The sequence below is a fragment of the Triticum urartu genome, chromosome 7 (assembly GCF_003073215.2).
Source record: "Triticum urartu cultivar G1812 chromosome 7, Tu2.1, whole genome shotgun sequence".
NCBI lineage: Eukaryota > Viridiplantae > Streptophyta > Magnoliopsida > Poales > Poaceae > Triticum > Triticum urartu.
Window position 1 is genome coordinate 619211970 of NC_053028.1, and position 15578 is coordinate 619227547.

Genomic DNA, 15578 nt, shown 5'->3' on the forward strand with positions numbered 1-15578 from the left:
GGATTTCATGGCAGAATGGGCAGAAGCACCGGGTCTTGAGGCAGGAGAAGACCGGTCACTTTCCCCGGGAAGCGAAGCGCCGGATGGCTGGGTCATGTACTTCGATGGGGCGTTCTCCCAACATGGCGCAGGAGCTGGCACGGTGCTCGTATCCCCCACTCAGGACAAACTCTACTACACCGTGCAACTTTGCTTCCAGCACGGAGAAAAGTTCTCCAATAACGTAGCGGAGTACGAAGGCCTAATAGCAGGCTTGAAGGCCGCAATTGCCTTAGGGGTGAAGCGCCTCATCATCAAGGGCGATTCGCAGCTCCTCGTCAACTTCTCCAACAAGATATACGAGCCAAAGGACGAGCACATGGAAGCCTACCTCGCTGAGGTTCGCAAGATGGAGAAACAGTTCTGGGGACTGGAGTTGCAGCATGTGCCCCGCAGCACCAATCAGGAGGCTGATGACATCGCCAAGAGGGCATCTAGGCGGCTGCCTCAGGAGCCTGGCGTCTTTGAGGAGCGGCTCTTCAAACCCTCGGCGGTGCCGCCGCTGTCGAGCATGGCACAACCAAGGGAGGAGCTCCCTCAGCCGCCTGCCTCAGGAGCCCCGGTCTGCGGCCCAGCCTCAGGGGCACGCCTGCTCCTGGCGATAGAGCCTCAGGAAGGGTGTTGGATCCCGGAGCTCAAGAACTACCTGATGCAAGGGACTCTGCCGGAGAATGAGGAGGAAGCGGAGCGTGTGGCGCGGCAGGCCACGACTTATTGCATCAGGGATGGAGATCTCTACAGGAAGCGACTGCATGACGTGTCCCTACGTTGCATCTCCCGAGAGCAAGGGAAGAAGCTACTGGCGGACATACACAACGGAGACTGCGGGCACCACTTGTCGTCACGGACCCTCGTCGGCAAGGCGTTCCGTAGTGGATTCTATTGGCCCACAGCACTCAACGACTCCATTGAGCTTGTGAAGGCTTGCGAGGCCTGCCAGTTTCACACTAAGCAGATCCATCAGCCTGCGGGGGGTCTACAGACTATACCCCTCTCATGGCCGTTCGTAGTTTGGGGGCTCGACATTCTGGGCCCATTTCCTCGGGCGCCAGGGGGCTATCGCTACCTCTACGTCGCCGTGGACAAGTTCACCAAGTGGGCCGAGGTGGAAGCTGTCCGCACAATCCCGGCAGGCTCGGCAGTCAAATTCATCAAGGGCCTCATGAGCCGGTTTGGGGTGCCTAACCGCATCATCACTGACAACGATTCACAATTCACCAGTAATCTCTTCAAAACGTACTGTGCTAACCTTGGGACGCAGATATGCTACGCTTCGGTAGCACACCCCCGGAGCAATAGCCAGGCCGAGCGGGCCAACGCGGAGGTCCTGTGGGGCCTCAAAGCCAGGACCTTCAAGAAGAAGCTGGAAGCCTGCGGCAGGGGCTGGTACAACGAGCTCTAGTCCGTGCTGTGGTCAATCCGCACGACAGCGACCAAGCCGACTGGCGAGACCCCGTTCTTCCTCGTCTATGAAGCAGAGGCTGTTCTCCCTCACGAGGTCAGATGTAGCTCCGCGCGAGTCCTGGCATTCGACGAGGCTCAGCAGGACGCCGTGCGGGGGATAGATCTCGTGCTGGGGGAGGAACACCGTCAGGAAGCCGCACTGCGAGCGGCAAGATATCAACAGGTGCTACGACGATACCACTGCCGCAACATCCGCCCCAGGACCCTTGAGGTAGGGGATCTCGTGCTCAGACGGATTCTCTCCAGGGAGGGGCTGCACAAGCTCTCTCCCATGTGGGAGGGCCCGTTCAAGGTTGTTCATGTTTCTAGGCCTGGCTCCGCGCGCTTGGAGACTCCGGAGGGAGTACCCATCCAGAACGCATGGAACATTCAACATCTCCGGAGGTTCTACCCCTGAGCGAGGCCTAGTGCCTAGGAAAGGCCCGGTGCCTGTGAAGAAGGCCAATGCCTGTGAAGCTATCGCGTTTTGGGAAAGGCCCAGTGCCTGTGAAGAAGGCCAATGCCTGTGAAGCTATCGCGTTTTGGGAAAGGCCCGGTGCATGTGAAGAAGGCCAATGCCTGTGAAGCTATCGCGTTTTGGGAAAGGCCCGGTGCCTGTGAAGAAGGCCAATGCATGTGAAGCTATCGCGTTTTGGGAAAGGCCTGGTGCTTGTGAAGAAGGCCAATGCCTATGAAGCTATCACATTTTGGGAAAGGCCCGGTGCCTGTGAAGAAGGCGAATGCCTGTGAAGCTCGCCGCCCGTGACACTCTCACGTAATAATGAGTGGGGCTATACACTTCTCGGAGTCTCTGGAGTGCCGTCCTCGGGCCTCGGGGGCTCCCGCCCACGCCTAGTGGCAGCACTTAGCTCCGCGCTGGTGAGAAGACGTCGAAGACTAGAATAGGTGCCGGACGTGGCTTTCCCATTTGCTTTCTTCAGTTGGCTGTTTATTCCCGTTTGAAGTTTTATTGGAGTTGCTGACGTTCCTGGCTTGTGACTCTTTGTCTTTCTTGCTCGCTCACCTCGTTTTCTCTCGCACGAGTCTCGCGAGGGATGTTCGCGGGCGCCCTCGCGAGCGTCTTCTGCCCCGATCGTCTGGAGCTTTCCTGTCTGAGTCCTCTGCGGGAGCACCCCTCCCAGTCCATGCCTCATGGGCATCGCGACACGAACGCAGGACCTAGGCTGATCGCCCCCGCTGCCGAGACCAAAGGTTATCCCTCTAACTAATCCTTGCAGGGCATGAAACGCACGGCGAGGCCTCAGCCTCGGGAGGCAAGGGCCGCGTCAATCTCCACCAAGCTCAAATGACTCCCGCAAATGGACACGCAGCACGGAAACATAGTGCAGAAATGGCAAAAGCAACGCGACACTTGACAGCAACAGTTCTAACACGCCCCCATGGGGCCCTGTACTACCTTCTTCTTACGCAGGAAAGGAGGGAAGCAAAATGGACACGACCTGTCCAACACCAACCTACAGCAAAAGCTCGAGCTGCTCCTGGGGCTCGGGCAGACGCCTCCTCTCGCTTCACCAGGGCGTGGCGGCGGGTGGACCCGCTGCCTTCACCCAGTCGGGCGCGACGGCGTGGGGGCTGGTCGCGGCCACCGCTGGAGGAGCTGCTGCCCGAGAGAGAGTCGCCGAAACTTGGCGAACCCCGAGCACCTCCGCCGGCGCGCCTGGCGCTGTCTTCATCCTGGTCGGTGCCGGGGCTAGGCAGACGGCCGCGGTCATCATCTTCGGGGCAGCACCCAACGCGGCGACCATCTTCCCCAAACACCCTCACGTAGAGGGTGGCGTCGCCATCGAACTTGAAGTGCAGGGTGCACCGCCGACTCAGGCCGCGCGCGCGGGCAAACGTTTGCCAGCCGCGAGTCAGGGCCCCATTTCCGGAAGGGGAGACCTCCAGCGAAGCCCAGAAGGCCCTGCTGTAGCAACCATCTGCCTAGAGCCAGAAGCCGCACCGGGCGCTGGCCGGCAGCTCACCTACGAAGAAGCGGGGGAGCTGGAGCCAGGAGCTAGTCGGGTCCGCCAACCACACGATGAACTCCGGCAGCACCTCCGCCGAGCGAAAGCGTGGCCTGGGGGGCCGCGCGGTCACGACATGCCTTCCCTCGGCAGCCAAGCGCTCACCACCGTGCAGGGAACCACCTCCGTGGCCGCGGGAAGCCGCTGCGGGGACTGCGGGATGCTTGCGAGGACGACCACGGCCACGCTTGGCCGGGGGGAGTCGGGCCCTGCCTGGAGGACCTTTCCCTTCTCTGCGGCCGAGAATCTCTTCGGAGCCATGAGAACGGCGAGTGGCCAAGAAGAAGAAGGGAGTAGCAGAAAGGAGTGAACTGAGGAAGCTCACACAGCCCTGTACTTATAGCCAGGGAAGGCCAACCACCGAGCACCACGATCGCAGGTAATCATGACCCATATCTCTGCATGCAGGAACTTGTCAAGTCGTGCGGTCGCCGAGGCATCATGGGGAAGTGCAGACGCCCACGTCCAATCAACCGCCACGCGGCGCCCAAGGCCGCAGGCTGTTAGCGCCCACGGTGCTTCGTGCTTGCCCCTTTGCTTCTCTGCTAAGCCAAGCCCGCGCGCGCCTTGGGCCCGGGGGCTACTGTCGGTGTTCTGGGAACAGGGGTCCCCAGACTTTCCTGCCTGCGGCCTGCAGCGTGGCTCAGGTGGGGGCCCAGCACGGCCCATCTTCATCATCCCAAGCTCAAGACCCTCACGAGGGGCCAAGCCTCGCGGGGTGGACGACATGAAGCTTCCTCAAGAGCGGCCTCATCAGGCAGGCTCGCGAGGAGGCGGAGAGATCAATGCAAGGGTACCTCGCGAGGATCCCATGACGCAAGCCATGACGATCAAGGCCAGGCGGGCGCCGGCCTGCACAGGGTCCTTGTTTCCCCTTTGGTGAAAAGGGGGCAAGCACAGGCCAAGGTATCATGCACAGGTTACCATTCTGGTGCAAAGAGACCAAGACCAGCCGGACGGAGGTCACCGTGGAGCCCAAGACGGCGTCATCACCAGTGCTTTTGGCAGCCGAAGACCACCTTTGGTCAGGATAACTTGTACCATATGTTCCCCTTCAAAATGGCCAATTGTTGGCGCCCTTCCCGCTCATTATTTGGGGAGAGGCCCAGGGCCTCTATAAATAGATCTAGCCACCACAGAGGGGAGGGGACATCTGGAAATCTGATAGAACCCTAGCAGAGAGAGAGAGGGAGAGGCGACTGAACTCACCCTAGCAGTTCATCGCACCAGCCCAAGAACACCTCTCGCGAGGCTGTTCTTCCCTTATACTGTCCATCATCAGCCCCAGAGGCAATCCACCACACCACACACTGGAGTAGGGTATTACACCACAACGGTGGCCCGAACCAGTATAAACCTCGTGTCTCTTGTGTTGTTCATCATTTTCATCTTAGTTCGCATGAGAGGATCGGAAGTAGATCGGTAGGGGAGAGATCCCCACACGCACCCCAGTGTTTGAATCTCAAGGGTCTGTCGGAACCCGAAATCCGACACACACATCATCGGAGGAGCCATGGAGTTGATGTAGAGGCCCTCCGTGATTGTTGCCCCCTCCGGCGGAGCTCCGGAAAAGGCCCCAAGATGGGATCTCTTGGGTACAGAAGGTTGTGGCGATGGAAATAGGGTTTCGGGGTGCTCCTGGATGTTTTCGGGGTATATGAGTATATATAGGAGGAAGAAGTAGGTAGGTTGAGCCACGAGGGGCCCACGAGGGGGGAGGGCGCTCCCAGGGGGGTATGCGCGCGCCCTACCTCGTGGACTCCTTGTCCCTTTCTTTACGTCTACTCCAAGTCCTCTGGATCATGTTTGTTCCAAAAATCACGTTCCCGAAGGTTTCATTCCGTTTGGATTCCGTTTGATATTCCTTTTCTGTGAAACACTGAAATAGGCAAAAAAACAGCAATTTGCACTAGGCCTTCGGTTAATAGGTTAGTCCCAAAAATAATATAAAAGTGTAAAATAAAGCCCATTAACATCCAAAACAGATAATATAATAGCATGGAACAAACAAAAATTATAGATACATTGGAGATGTATCAAGCATCCCCAAGCTTAATTCATGCTCGTTCTCGAGTAGGTAAATGATAAAAATAGAATTTTTGATGTGGAATGCTACCTAACATAATTCTCAATGTAATTCTCTTTATTGCAGCATGAATATTCAGATCCGAAAGATTTAAGACAAAAGTCTAGTATTGACATAAAAATAATAATACTTCAAGCATACTAACTAAGCAATTATGTCTTCTCAAAATAACATGGCAAAAGAATGTTCATCCCTACAAAATCATATAATTTGGTCATGCTCCATTTTTGTCACACAAGAATGCTCTCATCATGCACAACCCCGATGACAAGCCAAGCAATTGTTTCACACTTCAGTAATCTCAAACTTTTTTCAACTTTCACGCAATACATGAGCGTGAGTCATGGATATAGCACTATGGGTGGAATAGAATATGATGATGGGGGTTATGTGGAAAAGACAAAAAAGGAGAAAGTCTCACATCGACGTGACTAATCAATGGGCTAGGGAGATGCCCATCAATTGATGTCAATGCAAGGAGTAGGGATTGCCATGCAACGGATGCACTAGAGCTATAAATGTATGAAAGCTCAACAAAAGAAACTAAGTGGGTGTGCATCCAACTTGCTTGCTCACGAAGACCTAGGGAATTTGAGGAAGCCCATTGTTGGAATATACAAGCCAAGTTCTATAATGAAAAATTCCCACTAGTATATGAAAGTGACAAAACAAGAGACTCTCTATCATAAAGATCATGGTGCTACTTTGAAGCACAAGTGTGGAAAAAAGGATAGTAGCATTGTCCTTCTTTTGGGCCTTCCTTTTTTTATTTGGCCTTTCTGTTTTTTTATTTGGGACAATGCTCTATTAATGATGATCATCACACTTCTATTTATTTACAACTCAATGATTACAACTCGATACTAGAACAAAGTATGACTCTATATGAATGCCTCCTGCGGTGTACCGGGAAGGGCAATGAATCAAGAGTGTCATGTATGAAAAATTATGAGCGGTGGATTTGCCACAAATACGATGTCAACTACATATCATGCAAGGCAATATGACAATGATGATGTGTGTCATGATAAATGGAGCGGTGGAAAGTTGCATGGCAATATATCTCAGAATGGCTATGGAAATGCCATAATAGGTACGTATGGTGGCTGTTTTGAGGAAGATATAAGGAGGTTTATGTGTGATAGAGCATATCATATCACGGGGTTTGGATGCATCGGCGAAGTTTGCACCAACTCTCAAGGTGAGAAAGGGCAATGCACAGTACCGAATAGGCTAGCAATGATGGAAGGTTGAGAGTGCATATAATCCATGGACTCAACATTAGTCATCAAGAACTCACATACTTATTGCAAAAATCTACAAGTCATCAAAAACCAAGCATTACACGCCTGCTCCTAGGGGGATAGATTGGTAGGAAAAGACCATCGCTCGTCCCCGACCGCCACTCATAAGGAAGACAATCAAATAACACCTCATGTTTAAAATTTGTTACACAACGGTCACCATACGTGCATGTTACGACACTTGCAAACTTCAATGCAAGTATTTCTCAAATTGACAACTACTCAACTATCACACTCTAATATTACCATCTTTATATCTCAAAACCACCACCGTGCTCTAAAACCACCACCGTGCTCTAAAAATATAAGCGAAGCACTAGAGCAAAATTATCTAGCTCAAAAGGTATTAGTGAAGCACATAGAGTATTCTAATAAATTCCAATTCATGTGTGTCTCTCCCAAAAGGTGTGAACAGCAAGGATGATTGTGGTAAACTAAAAATCAAAGACTCAAATCATACAAGACGCTCCAAGCAAAACACATATCATGTGGTGAATAAAAATATAGCGCCAAGTAAAGTTACTGATGGACGAAGACGAAAGAGGGGATGCCTTCCAGGGCATCCCCAAGCTTAGGCTTTTGGTTGTACTTGGATTTTACCTTGGGGTGCCTTGGGCATCCCCAAGCTTAGGCCATTTCCTCTCCTTGTTCCATAATCCATCAAATCTTTACCCAAAACTTGAAAACTTCACAACATAAAACTTAAAAGAAAATCTCGTGAGCTCCGTTAGTAAAAGAAAACAAACCACCACTTCAAGGTACTGTAATGAACACATCATTTATTTATATTGGTGTTAAACCTACTGTATTCCAACTTTTCTATGGTTCATAAACTTTATTACTAGCCATACATTCATCAAAATAAGCAAACAACACACGAAAAACAGAATCTGTCAAAAATAGAATAGTCTGTAGTAATCTGTAGGTTTCGAATAGTTATGGAACACCAAAAATTCTAAAATAAATTGATGGACGTGAGGAATTTATCTATTAATCATGTGCAAAAAGAGTTAACAAAATATCACTCTCCAGTAAAAAATGGCAGAAAATCTCGTGTGCGCTAAAGTTTCTGTTTTTTTACAGCAAGATCGCAAAGACTTTCCCCAAGTCTTCCCAAAGGTTCTACTTGGCACAAACACTAATTAAAAGCATAAAACCACATCTAAACAGAGGCTATATGAATTATTTATTGAATAACAGTAAGGAAAAATATTTGGTTGCCTCCCAACAAGCGCTTTTCTTTAAAGCCTTTTAGCTAGGCAAAAGATTTCAACAAAGCTCACATGAAAGACAAGAATTGAAGCACAAAGAGAGCATCATAAAACACATGACAAACACATCTAAGTCTAACATACTTCCTATGAATAGGCATCTTATGGGAAAACAAATTATGAAGGCAAGCAAAAACTAGCATATGCAAGGAAGCGGAAAGAAACAATAGCAATCTCAACATAACGAGAGGTAATTTAGTAACATGAAAATTTCTACAATCATATTTTCCTCTCTCATAATAATTACATGTGGGATCATAATCAAATTCAACAATATAACTATCATATAAAATATTCTCAACATGATCCACATGCATGCAAAGTTGACACTCTTCCAAAATAATGGGATTAACATTAAGTAAAGTCATGACCTCTCCAAACCCACTTTTATCACAAATTTCATAAGATTGAACATTCTCCAAATATGTGGGATCTAAAGTTGACACTCTTCCAAACCCACTTTCAATAATATTGCAAACACTATTATCAATCTCATATTCATCATGGGGCTTAAATAAATTTTCAAGATCATAAAAATCACCCCAATCATGATCATTGCAACAAGTAGTAGACATAGCAAAACTAGCATCCCCAAGCTTAGCGTTTTGCATATTATAAGCACAATTGACACTAATAGAAAATTTATACTATCATCATTGCAATCATGCTTTCTATTCAAAGATCCATCGTGAATCACTCCATAAAGTACTTCATCACAATTTTCAGATTCACGAATTTCAAGCAAAACTTCATAAAGATAATCTAGTGCACAAAACTCACTAGCAATTAGTTCATCATAATTGGATCTCTTAAAAAGATTAGCAAGAGGATGAGGATCCATAGATCTTAGGTTCTCTGTTTAGCAATAAATAAACAACTATTCCAACCAAACGAGCAAACGAGCCAAGTAAGACATCAAAGCAAATGAACAGAAGAAGAGCGAATAAAACGGCAAGGGTGATGTGGGGGAGAGGAAAATGAGAGGCAAATGACAAATAATGTAATGCGAGGGATAAGAGTTTGTGATGGGTACTTGGTATGTCTGGACTTGTGCGTAGACTCCCCAGCAACGGCGTCAGAAATCCTTCTTGCTGCCTCTTGAGCACTGCGTTGGTTTTCCCTTGAAGAGGAAAGGGTGATGCAGCAAAGTAGCGTAAGTATTTCCCTCAGTTTTTGAGAACCAAGGTATCAATCCAGTAGGAGGCCACATGCAATTCCCTCGTACCTACACAAACAAATAAGAACCTCGCAACCAACGTGATAAAGGGGTTGTCAAGCCCTTCATGGTCACTTACGAGAGTGAGATCTGATAGACATAATAATGATAAGGTAAATATTTTTGGTATTTTTATGATATAGATTGAAAGTAAAGATTATAAAATAGATTGGAAACTTATATGATGGAAAATAGACCCGGGGGCCATAGGTTTCACTAGTGGCTTCTCTCAAGATAGCATAAGTATTACGGTGGGTGAACAAATTACTGTCGAGCAATTGATAGAAAAGCGAATAATTATGAGAATATCTAGGCATGATCATGTATATAGGCATCAGGTCCGTGACAAGTAGACCGAGTCCTGCCTGCATGTACTACTATTACTCCACACATAGACCGCTATCCAGCATGCATCTAGAGTATTAAGTTCATAAGAACAGAGTAACGCATTAGGTAAGATGACATGATGTAGAGGGATAGACTCAAGCAATTTGATATAAACCCCATATTTTTATCCTCGATGGCAACAATACAATACGTGTCATTTCCCTTTCTATCACTGGGATCGAGCACCGCAAGATTGAACCCAAAGCTAAGCACTTCTCCCATTGCAAGAAAGATCAATCTAGTAGGCCAAACCAAACTGATAATTTGAACAGACTTGCAAAGATAACCAATCATGCATAAAAGATTTCAGAGAAGAATCAAATATTGTTCATAGATAGATTTGATCATAAACCCACAATTCATCGGATATCGACAAACACACCACAAAAAGAGTTACATCGAATAGATTTCCAAGAAGATCGAGGAGAACTTTGTATTGAGATTCAAAGAGAGAGAACAAGCCATCTAGCTAATAACTATGGACCCGAAGTCCTGATGTAAACTACTCACACATCATCGGAGGGGCCTTGGAGTTGATGTAGAGGCCCTCCGTGATCGTTGCCCCCTCCGGCAGAGCTCCGGAAAAGGCCCCAAGATGGGATCTCTTGGGTACAGAAGGTTGCGGCACTGGAAATAGGGTTTCGTGGTGCTCCTGGATGTTTTCAGGGTATATGAGTATATATAGGAGGAAGAAGTAGGTTGGTTGAGCCACGAGGGGGGAGGGCGCGCCCAGGCGGGTAGGCGCGCCCCCTGCCTCGTGGACTCCTCGTCCGTTTCTTGACGTCCACTCCAAGTCCTCTGGATCACGTTTGTTCCAAAAATCACGTTCCCAAAGGTTTCATTCCGTGTGGATTCCGTTTGATATTCCTTTTCCACGAAACACTGAAATAGGCAAAAAACACAATTTGCACTGGGCCTTAGGTTAGTAGGTTAGTCCCAAAAATAATATAAAAGTGTAAAATAAATCCCATTAACATCCAAAACAGATAATATAATAGCATGGAACAATCAAAAATTATAGATATGTTGGAGACGTATGAGGGTCTATCTTTTACTTTTATGTATTTAATATTATGCAAAGAGTCAAAGTTTTCCTTCTATTCCTTTTTATTTTTCTCCTTTGGCAAGCATCATGTGGTGAGGAAAGATCTAGGCACATATGTCCAGTTGAATATAGATATCATGAGTTATTATTGTTGACATCACCCTTGAGGTGAGTACGTTGGGAGGCGAAACTATAAGCCCCTATCTTTCTATATGTCCGGTTGAAACGTTCTGCTCATGTGTACGTGGTGAGTGTTAGCAATCATAGTAGACTATATGATGGTTGAGTATGTGGACTTGCCTAAAGGCTCGGATACGTGACCCTTCCTGAAAATTTGATGAATTGTAGTTGCAAAGTTGACTGAGAACATAGCTTGTTAGTTTCTAATGGAGTTTTTACTTTATACTTCGATTGTGTGATGAACTATTACTTATTCGTGAGAAGTATATGATAAAAGTTCTATGATAGAAGTCCTATGTTTAATTTTGTTGGTGTTATAATAACCAACATGATGCTTCTATGTCCGTATTTTGTTTTTATCAACACCTCTCTCTCAAAGCATGTGGACATGATTTTTGATTTCAGTTTTCGCTTGAGGACAAGCAAGGTCTAAGCTTGGGGGAGTTGATACGTCCATTTTGCATCATGTTTTCCTACTATTATTTATGATGTTTTTTATCCATAATAACTCTTTTTGGAGTGATTCTAATGCCCTTTCTCTCATAATATGCAAGGTATACACAAAGAGGGAGAATTCCCGCGGCTGGAAATCTGGACCTCAAAAAGCTACGCCAGGCTACCTATTCTGCACAACTCCAAACAAGCTGAAACTTCACGAGGATTTTTTGATGGAATACATAAGAATTATTGGAGCAAATAACTACCAGAGGGGGCCCACCAGGTGGGCACAACCCACCTGGGCGCGCTAGGGAGCCAGGCACGCCCTGGTGGGTTGTGCTCACCCAGGCCCACCTCCGGTGCCCATCTTTTGGTATATAAGTCGTTTGACCTAGAAAAAATATGGCGAGGACTTTCGGGACGTAGCGCCGCCGTCTTGAGGCGGAACTTGGGCAGGAGCACTTTTGCCCTCCGGCGGAGCGATTCCACCGGGGGAACTTCCCTCCCGGAGGGGGAAATCATCGTCATCATCATCACCAATAACTCTCCCATCTTGGGGAGGGCAACCTCCATCAACATCTTCAACAGCACCATCTCCTCTCAAACCCTAGTTCATCTCTTGTGTTCAATCTTGTTGCCGGAACTATAGATTGGTGCTTGTGGGTGACTAGTAGTGTTGATTACATCTTGTAGTTGATTACTATATGGTTTATTTGGTGGAAGATTATATGTTCAGATCCAATATGCTATTTAATACCCCTCTGATCTTGAGCATGATTATCATTTGTGAGTAGTTACTTTTGTTCTTGAGGTCACGGGAGAAATCATGTTGCAAGTAATCATGTGAACTTGACAAGTGTTCGATATTTTGATAGTATGTATGTTGTGATTAGCTTAGTGGTGTCATGTGAACATCGACTACATGACACTTCACCATATTTGGGCCTAAGGGAATGCATTGTGGAATAGTAATTAGATGATGGGTTGCAAGAGTGACAGAAGCTGAAACCCCAGTTTATGCTCTATTCCATAAGGGACCGATTGGGCCCAAAGATTTAATGCTATGGTTAGAATTGATTCTTAATACTTTTCTCGTAGTTGCGGATGCTTGCGGGAGGGGGGGGGGGAAATCATAAGTAGGAGGTTTGTCCTAGTAAGAACAACACCTAAGCACCGGTCCACCCACATATTAAATTATGAAAGTAGCGAACATAAATCGAACCAACATGATGAAAGTGACTAGATGACATTCCCGTGTACCCTCAAGAACGCTTTGCTTATCATAAGAGACCGTTTTGGCCTGTCCTTTGCCTCAAAAGCATTGGGCTACCTTGCTGTACTTTTTTTACTACTACCGTTACCAGCTCGTTACAAATTACCTTGCTATCAAACTACTCTGCTACTTACAATTTTAGCACTTGCATAAATTACCTTGCTGAAATCCACTTGTCATTTCCTCCTACTCCTCGTTGGGTTCGACACTCTTACTTTTCGAAAAGCGCTACAATTGATCCCCTATATTTGTGGGTCATCAGTTATCCAAAGGGTTTGAATAATGATCTGGCAGTGTCGGAACATGCTGAGGCGGAGTCATATCCAAATGAGGAGGATCCATAGTGCGCGGCTGTACCGGCGCTCTGGTCACGGGCGCCTCAACCGCCTGGTTCACCAGAGGCGGGTCACTGGTCCCTGCCCCATGCATGTTGAAGAGGTTTCTTGCATCGTAAACTAGGGTTAAAATACTCTGGTGCCTCCTTCTCATGATAACATTTGAAGCGTTTTGATCCAAGATGAGCCGGAAAGAGTCTGCATGAATCCATTGTGCCTGAGCGTCAAGCAGCTCACTCTGTAGCCATCCTAGTGTTCTCAGCCGCCAGTTCCTCCTTGGTGAAAGGATCGAGATGGACCTAGAGGGGGATGAATAGGTACAATTACAGATTTTAATTATTACTTAGCACTTTTAGTCAATAATGCTGAATATGAACGTGAGCCTAACAATTGCAAGTATGATGCTAAGAGCTAATCAAGGTAAACAAGTAACACAACTATGTGAGTAAACAAGCACAATATGATATAAGTAAGGACAAGAGACAAGTAACCACAAGTAGGGAGTTAGGGTTAGGAATAACCGCAACTCCGAGAGACGAGGATGTATGTCGATGTTCACTTCCTTGGAGGGAAGCTACGTCACCGTTAGAGAGGTGGATGTTACCATGAAGGCACACCAACGTCACGAAGGCTCACCCTATTCTCCCTTTGAGACAACACCACAAAGGCGTTTCTCAACCACTAGTGGTAGACCTTGGGGTGATCTCCAAACCCTCAAACTTTCCAGGGGTAATCACAATGATCGATTCCTCTCCGAATGATTCCTACCACCCAGGAGTCTCCAACCTCCAAGAGTAACAAGAACGATGGGAAATGCTCAAGAACTTGCTCAAATCATGAATTCCTTTGGTGAGAAGAAGGGGAAGGAGTGGATCTATCACTTGATTGGAGAACTTCTCTCAAATGTTCCCAAATCCCTTGGGGATCTAGGATTTGGTGTAGGGGATCAAGGGAGGGAGTGAGATGTGTTATTAGAAAGCTCAAAGTGAATGGTCAACCTTATCCCTTGGAGGGAGGAGGCTATATATAGTAGTAGTGTAAAAACAAACCGTTGAGCCACTTAGTGTTCTGAAGTTGGCGGACGTCCAGTGGCACAGATTGGTCCGGACGTTCGGAAGGTGCGGGTCGTCCGGTGACCGGTCATCCGGTGAGGACCGAAAATCCGTAAATAAGTGATATGTTGGGGCAGTACCGGATTTCCGGAGAGAAACGAACGTCCGGTGACCGGTCGTCTGGAGTGGACCGGATTTCTGCTATATTCTCTCTGTGAGGATGCACCGGACATCCGGAGAGAGCCAGATGCCCGGTCGGGTGTGAAGGACCGGACGTCCGTAGGTTACCGGTCATCCGGTGAAAACAGAGCACACCAGCTCATGAGCACAAAGAACTTTGTGCACAAGTTAGTGGAAGAGCTTGGGGTGAAACAAAGATGTTGTGAGAGGATACTTTGTGGGTTTTGAGCAAGTCTTTCACGAAATCCGACGATCCCCTCTTAGTAGTGCGGGATCCCTATAATCAAGAACAAACCGAAAAAGAGCCAAAGCTATTTTCTTGTATCTCCGCTCTTGAGTGATATATATTTGTCCGTAGTCATGATCCACACACACGACCCTTGAGACTTAATCCTGAGATATACTTGATAAAAATGATTAGTCCCCTATATGCATGTTGTCATCAACATCAAAATAAGATTAAGGGCATGATTGCACTTTCAATCTCCCCCTTTTTGGTAGTTGATGACAACATACATGCACTTCTCAATATGTTAAAAAAACTTTGAATATCGAAAGGATTTGTTGTGGAGCTCCCCCTAAACATGTGCATAAATAAAATAAGCATGAAGAGAGCTCCCCCTCAATATGATACCAACACAACCAAATCTCATAAGCAAGATAACATAAAACCATAGTAGGCTCCATGGATAGGTGGATGGTCCAAACACGACACTACAATCAGAGACCCTTCGATGAAACTATGTGCGATGCCATAATCGCAAACGATTGTGTAAAAGAACCGTAAAAAAGGTGCAAAACGTTTGCGATGGTGGAGCAATCAAACACAGTTCAAATTTTAGTTGCGTGTGTGATGCAGGGCATACAGTTCAGCTCAATGAACTATTCGCGATGAGGAGGAACAAAAGAAACAGGCAGCCTGATGAAGGCATGTGCGATATAGAGCATACGGTTCACTCGGATGAACTATTTGTGATTAGGCAACACAAAATAAACGGTCAGCCAGATCAAGGTGTGTGTGATATGCGGCAAACAGGTCCGTAATTAGAAATGTGTGCGAAGACCAATAGTAACACAGACGATTGCTGCTAATAAGCCATGTGATTTGCTCTGTCTACAGTAGAATAACATGTATATATAACTGAAATAAACATCCAATTACATAAGTGACTATACAGATCGTTCGCACACACCTCAATAAACAATTGCGTGCATTCTAAAGTAGGAGAAATGATCGTCTAGTCATCTACTTCTTGTGACGCTCCCGCCACTGCTATGTGGCTCGATCCCTTGTCTGGGTCA